Source organism: Taudactylus pleione, unplaced genomic scaffold (genome assembly GCF_031769625.1).
Source record: "Taudactylus pleione unplaced genomic scaffold, aTauple2 ptg000354l, whole genome shotgun sequence".
Lineage (NCBI taxonomy): Eukaryota > Metazoa > Chordata > Amphibia > Anura > Myobatrachidae > Taudactylus > Taudactylus pleione.
This window is the reverse complement of record NW_028284755.1, coordinates 2,109,083-2,130,722: the sequence shown is the minus strand read 5'-3', so window position 1 is coordinate 2,130,722 and position 21,640 is coordinate 2,109,083.

Sequence of the window (21,640 nt, the reverse complement as noted above, 5' to 3'; positions counted from 1 at the left end):
TGTCTAATACTATTATGATATTATTATCGGTGTAGTCCTGGTGTGAACCACCTAACAAATCTGTGGGGTGGGTGTTCTTATAAAAAAAAGTCTCCAAGATCACTCACTGGTTTGCAAAAAATCTAGGCCGTTAATTTCATCTGTATCTCAATTATAAAGCAGCCATGAATTGTACCAAACAGTCACTGGTTAATTGTGTCACAATGTAAAATGTCCTCCTTTCTCCACCTGGTATCTGCGTCGGTATGTTGCCACTCAACCTCAAAGTTCACACAAAAAAACAAAGTATCAGGTACTGGTGGACACTGTTATGCAGAAAAGTGGGTAAGATGTGCAGACTTACGCGGGTCTCTCCGCTGTCCTGCTGGTTCACCAGACTTTCTCAATCTGAATGGTTATTGTGTGTCGGTATGGGGGGCAAAGGGACACTAGGTTCCGGCTAGACCTATGCAAACGCACTATACGTGGGGAAGGGTTAAAATTCTCATTTATTCATCTGTTCACATGCCGGTTTCTGGCTCACTGTAGTACAGATGCGTTACCAAGATGGGTATACAAGTACATACATAATCATTAAAACAGACATCGAAGTCAGGGTAATATAAAGTAAGGGTAAATCAAAAGTACGTGTTCCAGTGCCTAAACGCGTTTCACTTTTTCAAGGTTAGGTGAAGTGCTGACCAAAGTCCTGGGGTTTAAATACCTTAAACTGTGTGCCCATTTGGTCCAGGTACCGTTACTTCCAGGTACGTGGTCTGTGTGAGCGCACTACTAATCACTAGAGTGTGCTCCGTTTTTCTGTTGTGCTTGTGTAGCGCACATGCTCCATGTGCTGTGCGCGGACATCCTCTGTTATATTGAAGTCGGGTGGTTGTTACTTAATGATGCAGAGGATATTTCCTTATGGTTGTTGTCTCCACTGTGTAGGTGGCCATTTTGGGTATAATCTTATGCATCACTTCTAGTCCTATTTGATGAGATACTGTATGTTGCAGCTTTGTTTCCATAATAAGAATGATGTTGTTCCTGATGTTATTAAGTTAATCTCATGACTTGTGTAGTCTGTTGCTACTAAGGGTAATTTAACACATTTCCCTTTAGATGCAGGTAGAGGGTGACTCTAATTCAGAGGTCATGATTAACTTTCATCTATGAATCACACCCTCTATAAGTATATATTCGTACCAGAGTATTTCTCTGTGTTTGTTTGCACAGTGGACTTATAGGGATATGGGTAGGAGTAGAATATATATATATGTGTGTGTGTGTGTGTGTGTATATAATAATATAATAGATATATATATACGGCAGCGGCTCTTCGTCACTGACGGTTACACTGGACTGGATGCTATATTTTGCTCAATTAGGCTAAGGTCTTCCAGTATGGACCCCTTTGCTTACTACTCGGATGATGTAAATTGATCCAGTGTTTCAGTGCCTATGAAGATCGTTATTGATTGTGCACAGTTGTTATCCATTGAATCTGAATATTGAGGTCTTGATAAAGGTTCAAGCAAGAACCGAAACGTCGACTGACCACAACTTGTTTTATGCTGTTTGGGTTATTTGTTTACCCAAACATGATGTTCAAGTGCTAATAAAATTGACTTTTTGAAAACAAGGAGAGTGTATCCTTCCTCCAGGGGAAACCTCAGTGTATTTATGTGGCCCTTGCAGTCATTGGAAGCACCCTGAAGCTGACCTGTATATGATGAGAGTGCAGGACTTGTCTGAATATATATCGATATATAGAGCTATGAGTAAATATAGAAAGGGGACAATGAAAAAGTAAAAATATGTAATAAAGTATAATAAAATGTATATAATCGCATGATTTGTCATGCACTTAGTAATGGATTCTAATATTCAGTGGGTCTTTTATGTTCATTTTAGTACTGTCCCTTGTTTTTTGGCCTTGTTGGATATAAATGCCATGACTGGCTGTGTGTCACGCTCCAAGATATTATTCAAAGTATAAGTCCTCGATCTTGTGTTCCAGGTAGGGCTTGTGGTGGCGGAGTTTAGGATATTACAACTACAACTTCTGGCCCTACGCAGGTGTACCTTGTTTTTCCAATGAATTCCTATCTATAAAATGTGATTTTGTTGAAGGTGCATAAGATATACTGTATGTTTATGGAGCTCTTGTTCTAATATCTCAAGTATATGTTTATTCCATAATCCTCCTGTCCCTATTGGTATCTTTCCTATGGATCTATATTGAGACACACTGGTTGGAGGGTCTTCATCTCATAGATCCATCGACTTTCTGCTCTATCGATTTTTATTTGAGTGGTCCCCCCTCTCCAGTTTGGTTATACTTGTTCCAACCCAGTACATTTTAAACCATCCGGTTTGCAGTTGAGTCGTTCTGAAATGGTCTGATACACTGTGGCCAACAAAGCCCTTCTTAATGTTGGTGATATGCTCATTTATCCTAACTTTTAGGCTTCTTGTTGTTCTCTCTACGTATTGTAATTGGCAGGGGCACTCCAGAACATAAATGATATTGTGACTATCACAAGTGATGGTATCCTTGATCTTATACCTTTGCCTAGCTCTTTCCTGTGTTGGTGTGGTGCTCCTGTAACCTAGTTGTTTGCATGCCCTGCAGCATCTACACCAGTAGAAACCTGTTCTCACTGTTTGGCCATCTAGATTCTGCTGCGTATAATGATGATGTTTGTTTTTAATATGGTTTGTCACTAGTTTTCTCCCCAGGTCTGGTGCTTTCCTGAAGACTGTCAGGTTGTATAAGTAACAGAATGTGTAATTTCTCATCCATGTGGAGTAAGGGCCTGTGCTTCTTGAGGATGTTCCTGATCTTATTTGCAGACTCTGAGGGGTATTCAATATGGGAGCGAAAAGTCCGTGCTGGACTTTTCGCTCCACATCGGAGATTGTCCTGTGATTAAGTATCGGGCGCACGCCCGTTTTATCCCAGTATTCAATATAAAAGCTACGAAAACTGGAAACTGCGAAGTGGGATCTGCGTAAAAAAATGAATTTTTCCTTGAATAGATTGTAGGACCCCCGTAAAGTTGTAAAAACATGGGGGATCAGTATGGGTACCCCTGTTTTAGCCTGCAAATGAAAGTCGGGGATTTAAATAGCCGCAGCAGGTGTTTTTTCCCGACATTGAAGAAGTGTTGCAGAAGAGCACTTGAGTTACTTTTTTCGTTTTTTTAAGTGGTCCCATCAAATTTGGGGTACATGAAAATGGGCACTAGCATATTTTTATGTCCCTAAAGTAAGTTTTAAAAAATTCTGCAACTATGCACCTGCCGCTAATAGCCTATTCTAGAATACACCTGCTGCATATTTGCAGAATAGCCCTGAACCTATTTCCCTATTTTTAAACACTTTTTTCCCTTTTTTTTTTTTTTTAATTATTTTTCACCCCAATTTTTAAATTAATTTTTTGGGGTGTCCCTATTTATTTATTTTTTTTAAACTTTTTTTGACACAGTTATTTTTAAAATGTCATCCCCAGGGGTGCAGGCTATTTTTTTTTAAGCCTGCACCCCTAAACCCCAATTCTGCACTTTTTTTCGCCACCTATTCGGTGGTGAAAAGTTATCCCCGTTTTTTTTCAAAGACTTTTTGGACCTGCGAAAAGTCTTTGAAATTGAATACAGTGTAAAACCAAAACCAGCGAAAATGACGTCATTTTTGCTAAATTATTGCAAAAAAAGACTTTTCACTCCATATTGAATACCCCTCTCTGTGTAGTTTGTGATGAAAGACACATTGTTGGTCTCTTTCTGATGTGTTTTGTCTTTGTATTCTAGCAGGGGGCCCCTTGGGTTTGTTAATGATTTGTTGAAGGCCTTCTCAATCCTATTCATGTTGTAGTTTTTTCTTTGAATAATTTTTTCAAATCATTCCCTTGTTCCACAAAATCCTCAATGTTAGAACAATTTCTCCTAAACCGTGTGAACTTACTGAGTGGTACGCTGTTAATCCAACTCGGGTGATGGTTACTATCTTCCCTGATGTAACTATTGACATCAACTTTCTTGTAGTGTGTCTTTGTACGAATCTCATTGTTTTTGATAAATATGTATAAAGAAAGTGGACATGGTCTCACCTGTACTGTGTAGTGAACACGAGATTCCGATCATTTGCAGTTATGTATGTCAAAAAAGTTTGTAAAGATGATTGGCTGCCTTGCCAAATGAAGAGCACGTCCTCTATATAACGTCTCCAGAGAACCAAATTTGCCCCAAACTTGCTGGAGGACCATAATGTTGTTGTCCTCCTAGTGCCTCATAGAGATTCGTGTAGCTTGGTGCAAAATTGCTTTGACTTGCTCATGCTTCTCATAGACCAAGGTATGTGTCACATTTTACTAAATTATGTAAATTACTTTAAAAGTTATAAGAAATTCTTTGTGGCCAAAAGCAAGTGAAACACCCTGTATTTCAAAAATTAACAAGAGCCAAATTCGGAATTTCAAATGACGATTTAGGATCCATTTGTATGTAATTAGGTGTTTTTTTTTAGGATGACCTATCAGTATCTGTTTGCCATTAGCCCTTACAAAAATGTGCACAGTCCTTTTGAATATTCTACCTTTCACTGCTGTTCCCCTAATTTGTGATGGGTCACATCCCATATCAGAAGAGGTTCTAATATACCAAATGTTTTTCTTTTCTTATTTAAATATCTTTTTATTGATTTTTTTTTTTCTAAATGTCTTGGGATCTGAGGTACAGAAGAGGAGAAGGGTTATAGCTTTGCAAGTGTATAGTATAACCACCTGCATACCTCTACTGACCATGATTATAGGTAAATATAAAGAGGCAAGATATTGCATCCATTATAACAGGCACCTAAGGGAGCGGTGTTTTATCACAGGATAAGAAGGGGGAAAATGGTCTGTGGGTGGGAGGAGAAAGGAAGTAGGGAGAAAAGTCACCATATCACCGGTGTAGATCATAGATCAAGGTTATAAGCCAGATCTGAGATGTGGACAGGCCCCAAAGTGCACCAGCCATGGCACCTATACTAAAGGAATGATTAACAATGCCTCTGATCTGTGGACATGCCTTACTCTAGTAATGATGGAAGTCAGCATGGGAAATAAAGGCTTGAGTTTCAAAAGCATATAAGTATCATCAACATACACATTTATAGTCTAGTCCTTCTGCCAGAACAAATGTACTTAAAAATTGGCCATTGTAGATCCTTGAGCACTTTAACTGGTAATGTAATGGAAGAGCCAGGAACATATTCTCTGTGGTGTGTCCATTTTTTTTTTTGCTGCAGTGGCCCTGGCTGACCCAGGCAGTCAGGAGCCTCTTCCAGTTGTTGTGGTGCATTTGCCTCAAAGCTTCCAGTAGGTCTGAATAATTGGGCTCCTGCTCGTATATGACTTGGTCAGAAGAATTCCTAAATATTTAAATTTCTGTGGTTTTGATGAGAAATTTGGTTTTAGCTCAGCTTTTGTACGGTAATGAAGATTTAGATCTAATATCTTGATTTTGTCAGTGTTTTATTTTGAAATTGTGAGATCAAATTTCTTGGAATAAGTTGGGAAAGGAGACATGATGGCAAATATAACTAAAACGTCTCCAGTATACAGTGCTACCATATACCATCAGGGCCCAGCTTCAATTCTGGAATAGATTTGTTCTCTTTTGCAAATATCTCTACCATTTATGCAAAAATCTAGGTTCTATCTGTGGGTACCAGAGCGCACCTGTCATCTAGTAGAGGCAGCCATTTTGTGAGCTGAACCAATGAATTAATGAAACTAGAGAGCAGTAACATCCCAGAGACACACAGTGTGCTTGTTTAGGTGACAGGGGTATAATGACACAAACATACACATCTGACAATTGTGTTTTTTTTATTATTATGTATAATACCATCCGATTACATAATGTGGCAGAATATAGCACAAACCAATGTACAGTATTTTGCTATAATCCAAAGGTGTGACCAAGTGAATTCAAGCTGTCTTTGTAATAATATGTTTTTTGGAAACAAAAAAAAAATGCAATAATTATCCGTTTATAAATAAGGTATGCAAACAATCTTTTTCATTAAACATTTAACATTTATACAACATATTGTCTGTTTGTCAATACTTTGTCATCTGGGCTTTTTTCATGGATGTATCTTGTACAGTAAAAATGGCGGCACAAAGCCGCAGGGCACGTCACTGTTCTGCAATAGTAAAGCATTAAAAGGTCCCTCTCTGGCACATAATTCAAATATATAACTTGCAATAATGTATATAGGGCCTGATTCAGAGACAAACGCTAAAGTGATCGCAGCTGCGATCTCGTACTTATCGCAGCTGTGAAAATATGCTAATGGTTACCCAAGCGTAAGGACGCCCACTGCTGCCTTCTCATATGCGTACGTCACTTACGTGTGTAAATATCTGTAACATAGACGCACATCGAGCAGCCATCTATCCCTTGCAGTAGGTCTGGCCTGCCGCGGCCTCAGGAGCTCTCCTGACACGCAGAGCTGCATAGGAGATTGCATGAGCTAATTTATGCATGCTTATGAAACTGCGGTCAAATAGACAGATACGCCTGCATTTTTCAGACCGCCCCCAACCGCTGACATTCTGTCTCTCACTTTGCGATGGATTCCTCTGTGTGTTCATAGTCGTAATGTGATTGCTGCACACGTGCAATGCGGCTTATACACATGCGCGCTGGCAAACAATCACTCGATCTATGTCCGTAATCGCCATTGCGTCCAGCATTGAATCAGGCCCATAGTTTGTAGCATAACAGGGTATACACTCTGATGTGTGTCTGTGATGAAACGAACTTGGACAGCTGTCTATGCCAGAATTTATAAAGCGATAGTAAAATGAATAATTTGAAACATGCAGAAGTCTTTAGTAGCATGTTGCACAATTAAAGTGACATTGTGATTTAGGTTGTACATTACACTAACACACATGTTTGATGAGAGAGCTGATCAGTCACTTGCCCTTTTAGCCTGCAGCACGATCTGGTTCACCCCTGGTTACATGTCACTGCACAGTAAGCATCACTATATGCTGTTACTTTATGGCCTAATCTATATACTTCCATAGGCTGTCATAGTTACTTTGCAGTAGGGCAGCTGAGACATTGACACAAACAAAACTGCTTGCATCTGATTGTGTTGTGCACACTGTTTGATACATATACTGTATATGTATAGCTTCTCTAAAAAATAGATGTAGGAGACAGGGGCCTATCTTCCTATTGGCCAGGATGGCACTCGCCAGGGGTGCCGCCTGGAAGTGCCACCTGCAACCATTTCTGTCCAATTATATAATACACAAATACTTCCCATAGTGACCCAGGAATATGTTAAACACCACCTTTTATAGAGTAGTAATTCAAATCAATTTTAATATTATAAGGATTAAAAAGTTGTACCTGAATATATCGGTTAAAAGCTTATCTCAAAAGGTACTGCATACAGTAATAACCATCAGATTTCTTTCATAAATTCTTTTGTATATTAACCAGAGCTCTGTGAACTCTAAGCTGACATAGTGGGGGAAAGTGAATACTGCTCACAGATCAAAGAAATTTCAATGCAGAATGTGGGAATTCACCCTACGCGTTTCATTTATGCAACTGTTTATGGATATGGTCTGCTGACATTGTAATGAACGTACCTATATATGTATGGGTCACATGAACATAGCAAAGCAAATATTCCTTTTTCATACATGATTTTACAAAACATACACCATCATGGGTTTTTGTACAGCATATTAGCTTAATGTCTGTATTCATCTGTGATAAATTAGAAATTCTAAGGCAATCTATAAATGTGTTTTACTTAAATGTGTGACTAACTTTGCTACAAGACATGAAATAATTCTCTCAATACTGTACAATTCAACAACTGAAATTTACACCACAATCTCCCCACAGAACATTGACCGAATAATCACATTACTGCTCTGTACTGTTTTCTCTGCAGTTTGTCCATTTTTTTTTAGCCTTTGCACACAAGCATAAAATAAACAATTGCAGTTTAGAAATATGCCCATGGTTAACTGTTTGCATCTGTGGCTTTGGTGAATATTTTTCCGTATGTGATATAAAAGAAATATATATTTTATTTCTAAAATTTAAGAAAATATTCATATAGCTTTAAATGTATGTGACGAAACACATCGAGTGAAGTTGCGGAAGTACACACTAGGAGGTGTTGGCCAATGTCATGAGCTCACACCTAGGGGTCTATTTACTAAGTAGTGTTAGGAGACAAAATGAAAAGTGATAAGGTACCAGCCAATTAGCTCCCAACTGTCATTTTTCAAACACAGCCTGTGAGATGACAGTTGGGAGCTGATTGGCTGGCACCTTATCACTTTTCACTCTGTCTCCTAACACTGCTTAGTAAATAGACCCCCTAGTCAGAGCTGAGAGATAGTTCCTGAGCTAGTCTGCCTGCCTGTTGGATTTCTGCCTAAGCCTGCTACACCTGAACCTGCTCCTAAACCCTGCTGGATTCCCCTGCCTCCTCCTATTGCCTTTCCCATTGCCTGAGTACCTGTGTCAGTCGTTTGCCTTGCACCCTGCCTCCACTTGCATTTCCTCTGGACATTATCACTTTAGCCTGCCACTCACCTCAGTCAGCATTTCACTTCAGTCTGCAATTCTTTTCAGCCTCACAAACCCCGGAATACTGGATTACCTTCTGTTGTCACTACCTGGACTTTTTCCCATTGCATCACTACAGTTCCCAAGTGCACTTAGTGCTAAACCCGGACTTTCTGTTTTGCCACTTTCATGTCTGTCAAACCACTTATTAAAAACTCCACATTTATTTTTAAGTCAGCTCCAGTGTCTGCTCCTTATACCACCCCGGGTCCACAACAAAACCAGAACATCACAGTTTGCACTGGCCCAATGGACTCTGCCACTGGACAGGAGTCTGGAGCAGATTTATTCCAGTGCATCGCAGGCCGTTTGGAAAACCTGGAAGCTATGCAGCACCAAATGGCTTAGTTCCTGCAAGAAATGACTAAACGACAGGATAACTTACAAACCTCTCTGTGTACCCCTAATGTAACAGTTGCTGCACCCGCTTCTGTGTCTGAAAATACGGGGTACAGGGTGTCCCCCCGGTTACACCTTCCTATGCCAAGTAAATTTGACGGCAACCCCAAACTTTGTCGGGGGTTCCTGAATCCATGTGATATACATTTCACCTCACAGCCTGATACTTTTCACACTGCAAGAACTAAAGTGGCCTACATCATGTCACTGTTGTCTGGCTCAGCCTTGGATTGGGCTTCTCCTCTCTGGGAGCGTTCAGATTCTTGCTGGATAACTTTACCAACTTTGTCATCATTCAGGAGGATTTTTGATGAGCCTGGGCGTACCGTATCAGCCTCATCTAGTATTATGTCACTGAAATAAGGAACCCGCCCTGTCAGCCAGTATGCCGTACAGTTTCAGATTTTGGCATCAGAGCTCAAGTGGAATACGGAAGCCCTCACCGCACCTTTTTGGCATGGGCTTTCTGATCGACTGAAGGATGATCTAGTCACCCGTGAGCTACACACTAATCTGGACGATATGATCTCTCTCTGTAATAAGATCAATCTACACTTCAGAGAACGTCAAGCTGAAAAGCATAGAACTGATCGACAAAGGTCATTTACTCCTCCCTCTACTACCTGTCCACCTCTTCTACAGATGAAGAGCCTATGCAGGTGAATCACATCCATCTCTCCAAAGAGGAACGCCAGAGAAGAATATTAAAAAACCTCTGCCTATACTGTGGAGATGCGGGTCACCTGTTGGCCTCCTGTTCCCGTAAATCGGGAAATGCCCGTTCCTAACTGACCCCGGGGACATCAAGTTAGGAGTAATGAGTCCATCCCCAACCTGTAAAGATTTTGTGTTAAACCTAGCTTTAGATTTCAAGTCGAAACCTGTCTTTGTTGCTGCTTTGTTAGATTCTGGAGCAGCTGGAAATTTCATGACTTCCAGTCTAGTTGACAAACTACAGATTCCTTGTTCTTCTCTCAAGCATTCGATTTCCTTGACCGCTGTAGATGGGTGCCCCCTGACTAATGGAGTTGTTACCAAAGAAACTCTGCCAGTACTGGTTCGTATTGGAGCATTTCATTCTGAGTCTCTGAAATTCCTGGTGATTCCTGAAGCCTCTCAAGACATCATTTTAGGGCTACCCTGGTTACGCCAGCACAATCCCAGGATAGATTGGCGCTCAATGCAAGTCCTTTAATGGGGGTCTGACTGTCAAAAATCCTGTCTTCCCAAGATATGACCTGTAAGGAAAACAGTCTCATTAACACCACCAGCAATTCCCAAAGAGTATCACATGTTTACTGATGTTTTCTCTGAACAGCAGGCAAATATCTCACCTCCTCACAGAGAATGGGATTGTCCAATCGATTTATTACCCGCCAAGATGCCTCCTCATGGTCGTACCTATCCTCTGTCCTTGCCCGAGACCAAAGCTATGTCCAAATACATCCTGGAGAATTTGGAGAAGGGGTTCATCCGTCCTTCCACCTCTCCTGCCGGAGCTGGGTTCTTTTTTGTTGCTAAGAATGATGGAGGCCTAAGACCATGTATAGACTATCGGAGGCTTAATGATATAACGCTCAAGAATCGGTACCCACTTCCTTTAATCACAGAATTATTCGACAGAGTCAAAGGATTCATCATATTTTCAAAACTAGATTTGCGAGGGGCCTATAATCCCATTCGTATCCGCGCAGGCAACGAATGGAAAACCGCTTTTAATACCAGGGATGGTCATTTCGAATACCTTGTGATGCCCTTCGGATTATGTAATGCCCCTGCTGTCTTTCAAGGATTTGTAAATGAAATTTTTCGGGATTTACTATATATCTCAGAAGTTGTCTATTTGGACATATTGATTTTCTCGTCTTCTTCTAAAGAACATCATAGACATGTGAAGGAAGCGTTATCTCGATTAAGAAAGAATCATCTTTACTGCGAACTGGAGAAGTGTGTCTTCAGAGTACCCAGTGTGCCATTCCTTGGCTATGTCATCTCTGGTTCCAGTCTAGAAATGGATCCCAAGAAGGTACAGGCAATCCTGGCTTGGTCCCGACCTCAAACTCTGAAGGCCATTCAGAGATTGCTTGGGTTTGCCAACTATTACAGACGTTTTATCGAGGGATTCTCCTCTTTGTTGGCTCCCATCACGGCCCTGACTCGTAAAGGCGCTAACCCTGCTCTATGGTCCCCTGAGGCAGATACAGCCTTCCAGCTGTTGAAGCAAGCATTTATTACAACCCCAGTTCTAAGACAACCAGATCTAGATAGACCCTTCTTGTTGGAGGTCGATGCTTCATCAGAGGCAGTGGGTGCCATCCTATCCCAGTGCTACGAGGATAACTGAGTCCACCCTTGTGGATTCCTCTCCAAACATTTTTCACCTGCAGAGAAGAACTACGCCATAGGGGAACAGGAGCTCTTGGCAGTAAAGTTGGCACTAAAAGAATGGAGATACCTGTTAGAAGGGGCTAAGTTTCCCTTTACTGTCTTCACCGACCATCGGAACCTTCTATTCCTCAAGAATATCCAGTGTGTAAGCCCTCGCTTGGCTCTGTGGGCAATATTCTTCGCCCGCTTCCAGTTTACTCTGACCTTCCATTCTGGAGCTCTCAATCAAAAAGCAGATGCTTTATCAAGGTCTTTCTCCTGCAATAATAACTCTAAAATTCTGCGCAGTACTCCTGTGCTGGAATTAAGGGTGTTTGCCACCATACAAATGCAACCACCTACTGGGAAAACTTTCGTAGCCCCGGAGTTAAGGAAGCAGCTTCTCACCTGGGCTCACTCCTCACGCTTTGCTGGCCATTCTGGTACCCGGAAGACACTGGAGCTCTTGAAGAGAGCCTATTGGTGGCCATCGATGAAAGCTGTTGTCTTGGAATTCATCTCGTCATGTACCTCATGTGCCCAGCACAACTCCTCGCATCAAGCCCCAGCTGGTGAATTGTTACCCCTGCCTATCCCATTGCGTCCGTGGATGCATCTCTCCATGGACTTTGTGACTGATTTGCCAAGTTCCCTGGGCTATACTACCATCTGGGTCGTGGTAGACCGATTTTCGAAGATGGTCCTTTACGTTCCCCTAAAGAAACTTCCTACTGCTTCGGATTTGGCTCATCTGTTCATCCAGCATATATTCCGTCTCCACGGACTTCCTACTGAAATAGTCTCTGATCGTGGAGCTCAATTCATGGCAAGGTTTTGGATGGCTCTGTGTTCCGTTCTGTAGGTAAAACTAAACTTCTCTACAGCTTACCATCCACAAAGTAATGGATCCACAGAGAGGGTTAATCAGGACCTTGAAACTTTCTAAGGATCTTCATTTCATCCTCTCAAGAAAACTGGTCTGAATTATTGCCTTGGGACGAATTTGCACATAATGCTTCGTATCATTCCTCCACAAACCAAACCCCATTCCAGATTGTATATGGTCTCCATCCCCGAGTTCCCGAGTACCAAAGCCTTCCTGCCTATGATGTTCCAGCTGTGGACGATACTGTACAAAGGTTTGAGTCAAATTGGGCTCAGGTACGTGCTGATTTGGAGAAGGCATCCTCTCGCTACAAACTTCAGGCAGATAAGAAATGGAGAAAGTGGCCCTGTATGCAAGTCGGAGATCAAGTTTGGTTGTCTACCCGGAACCTACGTCTCAGAGTGCCCTCAATGAAGTTTGCTCGACGTTTTATCGGACCCTTCTCCATCATCGAAATTATTAATCCCGTGGCATATCGCCTTCAGCTGCCTTCATATTTGAAAGTCCCAAATTCCTTCCACATTTCTTTACTCAAACCTCTGATCCTGAACAAGTTCCGTAAGGTTCTTCCTGTTCCTCCTCTTGTTCAGACAGAAAATGGCGTGGAATTTGAAGTCTCCCAGGTCCTGGATTCCCGTATCCGCAGGTGTCATTTACAGTATCTCCTGGATTGGAGGGGTTACGGCCTGGAAGAATGCTGCTGGACCGATGCCCGAGACATCCATGCTCCCGCACTCGTCAGGAAATTTCATACTGCCCATCCTGAAAAGCCTGGATAGTGTCTTGAGGCCACCCATAAAGGGGGGGGTACTGTCACAACCAGGGTTTCTCAGCATGGTGGTCACCGGGTGTTACCTGTGAGGATGCTGTGGTGGGGCATCTGGCGGTGGTGCTGGTGCCTGGCGGGGAGCATTGGCTGTGCATGGTCCTGTTTGGGCATATTGTCACTCTGTGCTCGATAGGCCTGGCGGTGCTTCCGTTCTGCTCTGTCATGGGCGCCGCCATCTTGCTTTCAGCCATGTGACCTAGTTGGCCTATTCTGGCGCGTCACATGCTCACTCTCTGACCAGTCACGGCTTAGCACTGGATATTTAGGGGAGTTCAGAGCTCCTTTGCATTGCCAGTGCAACGTGTTTCTCAGCGCAAGCTGAGAGAGCGTTCCTGAGCTAGTCTGCCTGCCTGGTGGATTTCTGCCTAAGCCTGCTACACCTGAACCTGCTCCTAAACCCTGCTGGATTTCCCTGCCTCCTCCAATTGTGTCTCCCATTGCCTGAGTACCTGTGTCAGTCATTTGCCTTGCACCCTACCTCCACTTGCATTTCCCCTGGACATTATCACTTCAGTCTGCTAATTCACTTCAGCCTGCCCCTCACCTCAGTCAGCATTTCACTTCAGTCTGCAATTCTTTTCAGCCTCAAAAACCCCGGAATACTGGATTACCTTCTGTTGTCACTACCTGGACTCTTTCCCATTGCATCACTACAGTTCCCAGTGCACTTAGGGCCTGATTCAGAGCCGAACGCTCTGACCAGAGTGCTCGCTCTGAATCAGAGCCCTCCTCCATGAAATGGAGTGGCCTCCTGGCCGCTCGCATAGCTGTGAGTGACCACCCACAGCATATGCGAGCGTCCATGATGATGGTCGCGATGGTCTTGACTGTCGCGACCATCGGGCTTGCGATGGAGACCCTGTGGTAGGGTCTCACTGCTGCAAGCCCTGGAGTGATTTTGGCTCTGTCAGAGCCAAAATCACTCCCACTGACATCACTAGTGATGTCAGTGGGGCCGGCTTCAGATGGTAGGCATTCCCATGGGAATGCCTCCGTCTGGCAGGCACGCCCCCGGCATGCCCACCAAAGGGGGCATGCTGTCAGTCAACATCGACAGCACGCCCCCTTTGGTGCGAGACCCGGAGCGATGGGTCTCGCGCATGCGCACAACGGAACTCCCTCCATCGTGTGCATGCGCAGTGGGGGAACATCGACCCGCTTGCGAGCGTCCTGCGCTCACGAGCGTGTCTGAATGACCCCCTTAGTGCTAAAGCCTGACTTTCTGTTTTGCCACTTTCATGTCTGTCAAACCACTTATTAAAAACTCCACATTTATTTTTAAGTCAGCTCCTTATACCACCCCGGGTGCACAACAAAACCTGAACATCACAACAGACACCTTCATAGCGGCACATTAGTTGTCCTAGCAGATGGGGGATGGTGTCCTTGGCAATGGTCACCATTCGTAGCCTTTTCAGGACACAAGGGCAGAGCGGACTGCTTACAGTAAATGGCTAACAGCGTCCTTTATTATGGTAATGAAAGTCTCTTGTTTGTTTTGGGGGAAGGGACCTGATGCACTGTGTGCGACTCCCAACCCACTGGGCATGCGTATTACTACTGTATGAGCCTCCTTACGCCACAGCTATGGAACAGCTCCACTGGGCATGCGCCAGAAATCCCATTGCAACCCCTCCACTGAGCATGCACCAGAGATCCCATTCTAACACCTTGGAGCTCATAGCCACCACAGCGCCTACGTGCTGACATTGACGCAAGTTTGTGCTTTAAATGCACAGTACTGTAATACAGCCATCCCACTTTCACTGTGTTTGACTCCCGAACCACTGGGCATGCGCAGTGCTGTGATCTTCCATACACCATGGCATAGCGCTACATGGCATATGGCTTGGCTCCACTGGGCATGCACCAGAAATCCCATTGCAAACCCTCCACTGGGCATATGCCAGAGATCCCATTTGTAACCCCTCGGAGCCGACATCCACCACAGCGCCAACGTGCTGACATTAACGCAAGTTTGCACTTTAAACGCACAATCAGTTTGTAATACATAGACCTCTCTCTCAAACAGAGCCCACTACAAGTTACTGAAGTCATGAGAAATCTCCATAGTGTAAAAGTCTGAGACAGTGCCGCAATTTTGCGTTTGTAATGCCTTACTTTTAAACAGCCCACTACTACAGTAGTTTCACTATAATTTCCAGAGCCGACAGTGCCAAAAAAAAAAAATATTTTCCAGGGCTCGAACCCGAAACCATCATTGTTGCAAAGCGATCACCTAACCACTAGCCCACAAGCCAACTATGTTAAGAAACACACATAGCGGGCTCATCCTTGTGCACTCCGCCCACCCGTTGTTGTTTTTAATAATAAAAAAAATTGTCTTCCTTTCCAAATATTATACAGTACTAGTACATATATACACAGTACCCCACCATTAGAGAATAATTCATCCCATCTCATTGAAAGCTGTGCGTGCATCTCATTAATCTACAGTATCGGTTATAACATGATAACAAAACTGGCAACTTCACTACTGTACAGTTATGTACAGTATGTGTACTGATTTGCGTCCCATTCTAAGAACTTACTGTATGTATGTGATATTAAATATATTGGTTGTGCGAACATGCAAATACTGTACAGTGCGTGAATGTGATATCCATCCAATTTAACAGTATGGTGTTCAGTACAAATTACAACAGTGGAGTACTAGCCACCCAGCAGTTAAGCGCTGTATTACATGCTGTAGCGTATCTTTCGTTGAAGAATACCACGGTAAGCCACAAGTCCAGCCATCACGTAACGTTCCGTGGTGCGACACAGACACCTGAATGGTGCGCCATGAACAACAAACTAGCTGGGCACATCTGTAGGGGCAGATGTACTAAGCCTTGGAGTGAGATAAAGTACCAACAAATTAGCTTCTGTCTTTTTGCAGGCTCTGGCCCGTATTCAATTAGAAGCGAAAAGCCGAGATCCATGAAAAAGTATCGCCGATTGCGACTATTTGCCAGGCGGAAACTTATCCGTATTCAATTGCAAACACTTTTCGCGTACGTGAAAATGCACTGCAGTGTAATAGGCGAAAAAGATTTGCCTCTGAATAGGTGGAGAAACAAAGTTCAAAATCGCTATTTTGGGGTGCAAAGGTGGGGAAACCACTCAACACATTTGGGACAGCCCCCCAAAGGAAAAATGCGGCAACCCCCCCCCCCCCCCAAAAAAAAAGTGAGGAACACCCCAAAAAAGCACTTTGAAAATGGGGGTGAAAAAGTGCAAAGTGGGGGTACAAACTTAAAAAACAGAAAAATACACTTTTGGGGGGTCTGCAACTTTTTTTTTAAATTGCAGGTGCTTGCTTAAGGTAAGTTTTTTTTTTTTTTTTTAAACTTCACTTTAGCGACATTTAAATATACTAGCACCCATTTTCAAGTACCCCAAATTTGGCAGGACTACTTATTTTCTGCAAATAATACTACTTTATGCTATTCTTAACCACTTGTGCAAAATAGCTAATTAGTGGCAATTGTGCGAACTTAAGTACCCCAAACTGTAGTATTAGGGCTAATCAGGCACTACTACATTGATCCCCAATGTTTCTGCATGTTTTTCGGGGGTTCAGGCTGATTTCCATGATTCTGACACCACTTTTTGCCTGTTCTGACATCGCGTGTCGCTGTTTTCGCGTGTTTTGGAATTGAATAGGGCGAATCGCGGGTACGCGCACGATAAGTTTCCGCGACTAAATTAAGTGATGTAGACGAAAAAAGTCCGGCAGGCAAAACTTTTATCGTGTGCGCGAAACTAATTGAATGCGGGCCTCTGTTTGAAAAATACAGTTAGGAGCTGATTGGTTGGTATTTTATCTCTCTCTTCTATATCTCTCTCTCCAAGACTTAGTACATCTCCCCCATAGTATAAAAAAACTCTAATTATTATAAGCATAAGAACAATGCATCTTTTTGTTTAATCCGGTGAACTGTGCAAACAAAGGGAGAGTTCATGAATTGCAGAAATAAATACTTCATGTAAATTATTAGAATACCAGCCAAAGTAATCTAGTAGAACAAAAAAACAGCAGTAGTCATCAATTATCCTAGAAGATGTCAGAATATTAGTATAGAAAGAGAATTTTTTTCTTTAGATATTTGCTGTTATACCGTACTGTATTATGGAGTCATAAGCAGTAGCAGCTTTAAGTACTGGAATATATTCTACACTGGATGTTATGTAGAATCACCACCTGCAGGTTGGTGGCGTGGCCTAAAATTCAGCCAGCTAGTCCAGATTGCCACAATAGCAGAGGAACAGGTGGGAATATGAGTGACGAGAGAGGGGAAAAGGTCAGGGGAGTATAAATAGATCTGGGGCCCTGATTCAGAGCCGATTGCTCTGACGGAGCACTCGCTCTGAATCAGGGCCGGTCTTTAATTTTGTAGAACGGCCTCCTGGCCGCTCGCATAGCTGTGGGTGACCAGGTCAAGACCATCGCGACCATCGGGCTTGCGACGACACGCTTGTGGTAGGGTCCCGTTGCCGCAAGCCCCAGAGAGCTTTCGGCTCAAACAGAGCCGAAAGCTCTCCCACTGATATCACTTGTGATGTCAGTGGGGCCGCCCCCAGATGGTAGGCGTTCTCATGGGAACGCCTCCGTCTGGGCAGCCACCCCCCCGGCCCGCCCACCAAAGTGGGTGTGCTGTCACGCAACATCGACAGCACGCCCCCTTTGGAGCGAGACCCGGAGCGACGGCTTGCCCATCACTATCCGGGTCTCGCGCATGCGCATGACGGAGCCGGCTCCGTCATGCGCATGTGCTCTGGGCCACCATCGACCCGGTTGCGAGCGCTTGCAACCGGGTCTGAATCAGGCCCTGAGTGAAATCACACCTAGGGGTAGATGTGCTAAGCTTTGGAGAGAGAGAAAGTGGATGAAGATAAAGTAGCAACCAATCAGTTACTGACCAGTGGCGGAACTATGGGCGGTGCAGCCGGTGCCTTGCACTGGGGCCCGCTGTGGTGCAGGGGCCCATTGCAACCTGCATTCAACAGCGCCGCTGCACCCGCCATCAGTGTCCCCCGGGTCCAACAGTATTTGTGTAGCGCGGACCGCAGTGAGAGCGGTCTGCACTACATAGTAACAAACAGTGTGTTTGTTTTAGCAGCCAATGAGAGTCAGACAGACTCTCATTGGCTGCTGCGTCCACGGAGGGAGCCAGGCTGGAGCTCACTCATGAGCTCCACCTTCCGGCTCCCGCAGTGGGTGATTGGAGAGACGTCATGATGTCTCTCCCATCGTGTTGAGCGGGAGGAGCTGATGGCGGCGGGCACAGGAGCGGGGATTCAGGTAAGTGGGTTTTTTTTGCGTGTGTGTTTGTCTTCTATATGTAGGGGGGCACTGCATAGGGGCAACTACTACTGGAGGAAATGCATTTCTGGGGGCACTATATAAGGGGCACTGCATAGGAGGGCCCAAAGCATATTCTTGCACCTGGGCCCACCACTCTCTAGTTCCGCTACTGTTCCTGATATTTTTCAAACAGCCTTTAAAGTTACAGGAGCTGATTGGTTGGTACTTTATCTCTCTCCAAGGGTCAGTACATCTCCCCCTTAAATGGGATCTATAAAGGGAGAGGACCAATACCAGAACCTTGGGGAACACCTACTGGTAGAAGAGGTGGGGTGCTCCCCAAGCCATGAGAACAGACAGAAATATGGCCAGGAGAGGGCAGTATCATGCAGGCAGTGAAAGATTTGCAGTAGGAGAGGGTGGTCCACAGTTTCCAAAAGTAGCAGAGAGGTCAAGAAGAATGAGCAGAGAGTAGTGACCCTTGAATTTAGCAGCAAGGAAGTCATTAGTGACTATAGTGAGGGCAGTTTCTGTGGGGTGTGGAGGACGAAATCCAGACAAATGGATCATGCTGGGATTTGGAAAAAAGAATGGGTGAGACAGGGTTTTTTTTAAGAATGGGGGAAACAAGGGTTGTGAGGGAGAGATTTAGGAGGTGGACAAAATGGGAACTGGCTACAAGAGAGAGGAGGCAGGAGAGAATGGTGTCAAGGGGGGATGGCAGTACCGTATTAAGGACACAATGGATGGGGATAGGCAGGCTGGGGAAGAAGGGAATGGGGTAATGAGGGTCTGGTGGGATGTGATGTCCTGACTTATGGATCCAATTTTATATGTGAAGTGGGTGAAGTCAAGGCCAGAGAGTAGGGAGGCGAAGATGGATTTGAAAGTGGCAAAGAGATGACGGGGGTAAGGGACTGGGAGGAGATAATGGTCTTGAAGTAAGACTGTTTAGAGCTGGGGTGTCCAACCTTTCACCTTCCCTGGGCCACATTAGAAGATGAAAATTTGGTTTGGGCCGCACATAAAATAAAATAACAGTAATGATACCTGATCATCCAAAAAAACCATAGACAACATAGTTAACATATTAAACTTACTTGAGAGTTCAGATGCCATGCCAGTGCCCCCTCCAGTATATATGCCATGCCAGTGCCCCCTCCAGTATATATGCCATGCCAGTACCCCCTCCAGTTATATAATGCCATGCCAGTGCCCCCTCCAGTATATATGCCATGCCAGTGCCCCGGCTCCTGTACCAAGCTCTCTCACCCATCCCCCACCCCCTGCATCAAGCTGAGTCACCCACCCCCCCGGCTCCTGTACCAAGCTACCCCAACACCCCACAAATCCCCTGCATCAAGCTGAGTACCCCCAGTCAAACACCCCCACACAGCTACTGTACCAAGCTCTGCTTACCAGGCAGTATTGCTTGTAAGCAGAGCGCAGAAATCACCCAACGGGGCCGCGGCCACCACAGAGTACTGCTACGCCACTGTGACCGCCCAGCATGCGCAATTACGCTGGCGGCACAGTGAGTGAAGGAGAGCGTGGGGGCGTGGTCTGGGGGCGCCGGGACTACAGTGAGCAATCCCGGAACAGCGGGACATATCGTGAATGTCCCACTGAATCCGGGACACTTGAGAGGTATGCGGGCCGCATTACGAGCCGACCTGGGCCGCATGCGGGCCGTGGGTTGGACAAGCCTGGTTTAGAGAGTGAAAAGGCAGCACAGTAGGTCAAGAGCATAAATTTAAAATGGATAAAGTCTGAATTAGAGCTTGATTTCCTGAGCTGTCGTTTGGCGGTTCGTAAACACTTTTGCAGATTTCTGGTGCATTTGGAATGTCAAGAATGAGGTGTGGATAAGCAAAGGTGCGTAGTGACCACAGAAGCAGCAGAGTCTAGAGCAGAAGTAAGGGATACATTGTATTGGGAAGAAGCTTGGTCAGGGCAGGAGTGAGAGACAGCAGGGGAGAGAAGTGAGTCCAGCAGGGAAATTGAGTAGATAGTGTAAATGGCCTCAAAATTACATTTCGTGATGGTAGCCTTTGGAGGTTGAGCTAAAAAAAAGGAGTGAGGGATAAGTTAAAAGAAAGACTATTATGGTTAGAGGGAGGGTATGGGGAATTGCTGAAATCAGAAATATCACAGTGGTGAGTAAAGACCAGATCAAGTGAAGTGAGTGTCCACTCACATGGGATGGTGAGGAGGTCCATTGAGAGGGACCAAATGATGTGAGGAGGTTAGAGGGAGCAGTGCAGACATCGATAAGGATATAGATGTCACCTAAGATGAGGGAGGAAAGGTCTGAAAAGAAATAAATACACACACTAGTCTGCGCTACCATTAAATTACTCCCCCTGAAAAAAAAAACATTCATAATAATAACTGATATAACAGTTATATAGATAAGGGTTGAGGACCTAATTCAAAGGCGGTCGCTCGGGAGCGATCGGTAGCACCCAAAGTGATCTCTATGGCCTAATTCAGAGTCGGTCGCAGGCGGCAACCTACTTCAGCACGATTAACACCTGCTACAGTGTTAATTGCCTACAGACATCGGATGAGGCAGAAACCATCGCCTGCACTCGCAATGCTTAAGGTAGACCCTGGGCTACCTTTAGCACTACGAGCAGTAGCATCGTTATTGCAACGAGATGACGTGTGTGATGACTCGCTCAGTAATATATGCACGCCCTTAAAACGCCCTTTTTAAGGTCAACCACGCCTGCGTCCGCACCACCACACCCCCGTTCACAAGCACCTTCCCCTGTAACCACCCACAAACGACACGAAATGTCAATCTCAGCTACAACCTCGTACTGACTAACGAGCAAGAGGATTGTGGTCAGAAAGACAGGCTTGCACACACGCACTGCCATGTACATGCATGCGCAGTTGTTAAAAACATTGCTCGCTACGACCAATCGCTCCGTGCGACCGCCTCTAAATGAGGTCCTTAGTGCTTGATGTTCTCTCTAAACAGGTGCTAGTTATATGAATGAGACAGGCAGCGCTGCCCTTGTAAAAATACCAGCTGATTAAAAAATTAATACAGATGTGTCTATCCTTAAAATATAATTAAATGCATTTGGGCACGCTCCAGGTTGAGCCTCAAAATTAGAAAACTGATCAGTGTAAACTCAGGGCCTGATTCAGCATGGATCGCAATTCTGCATATACGCACGCACTGCAGTTGCTAATAT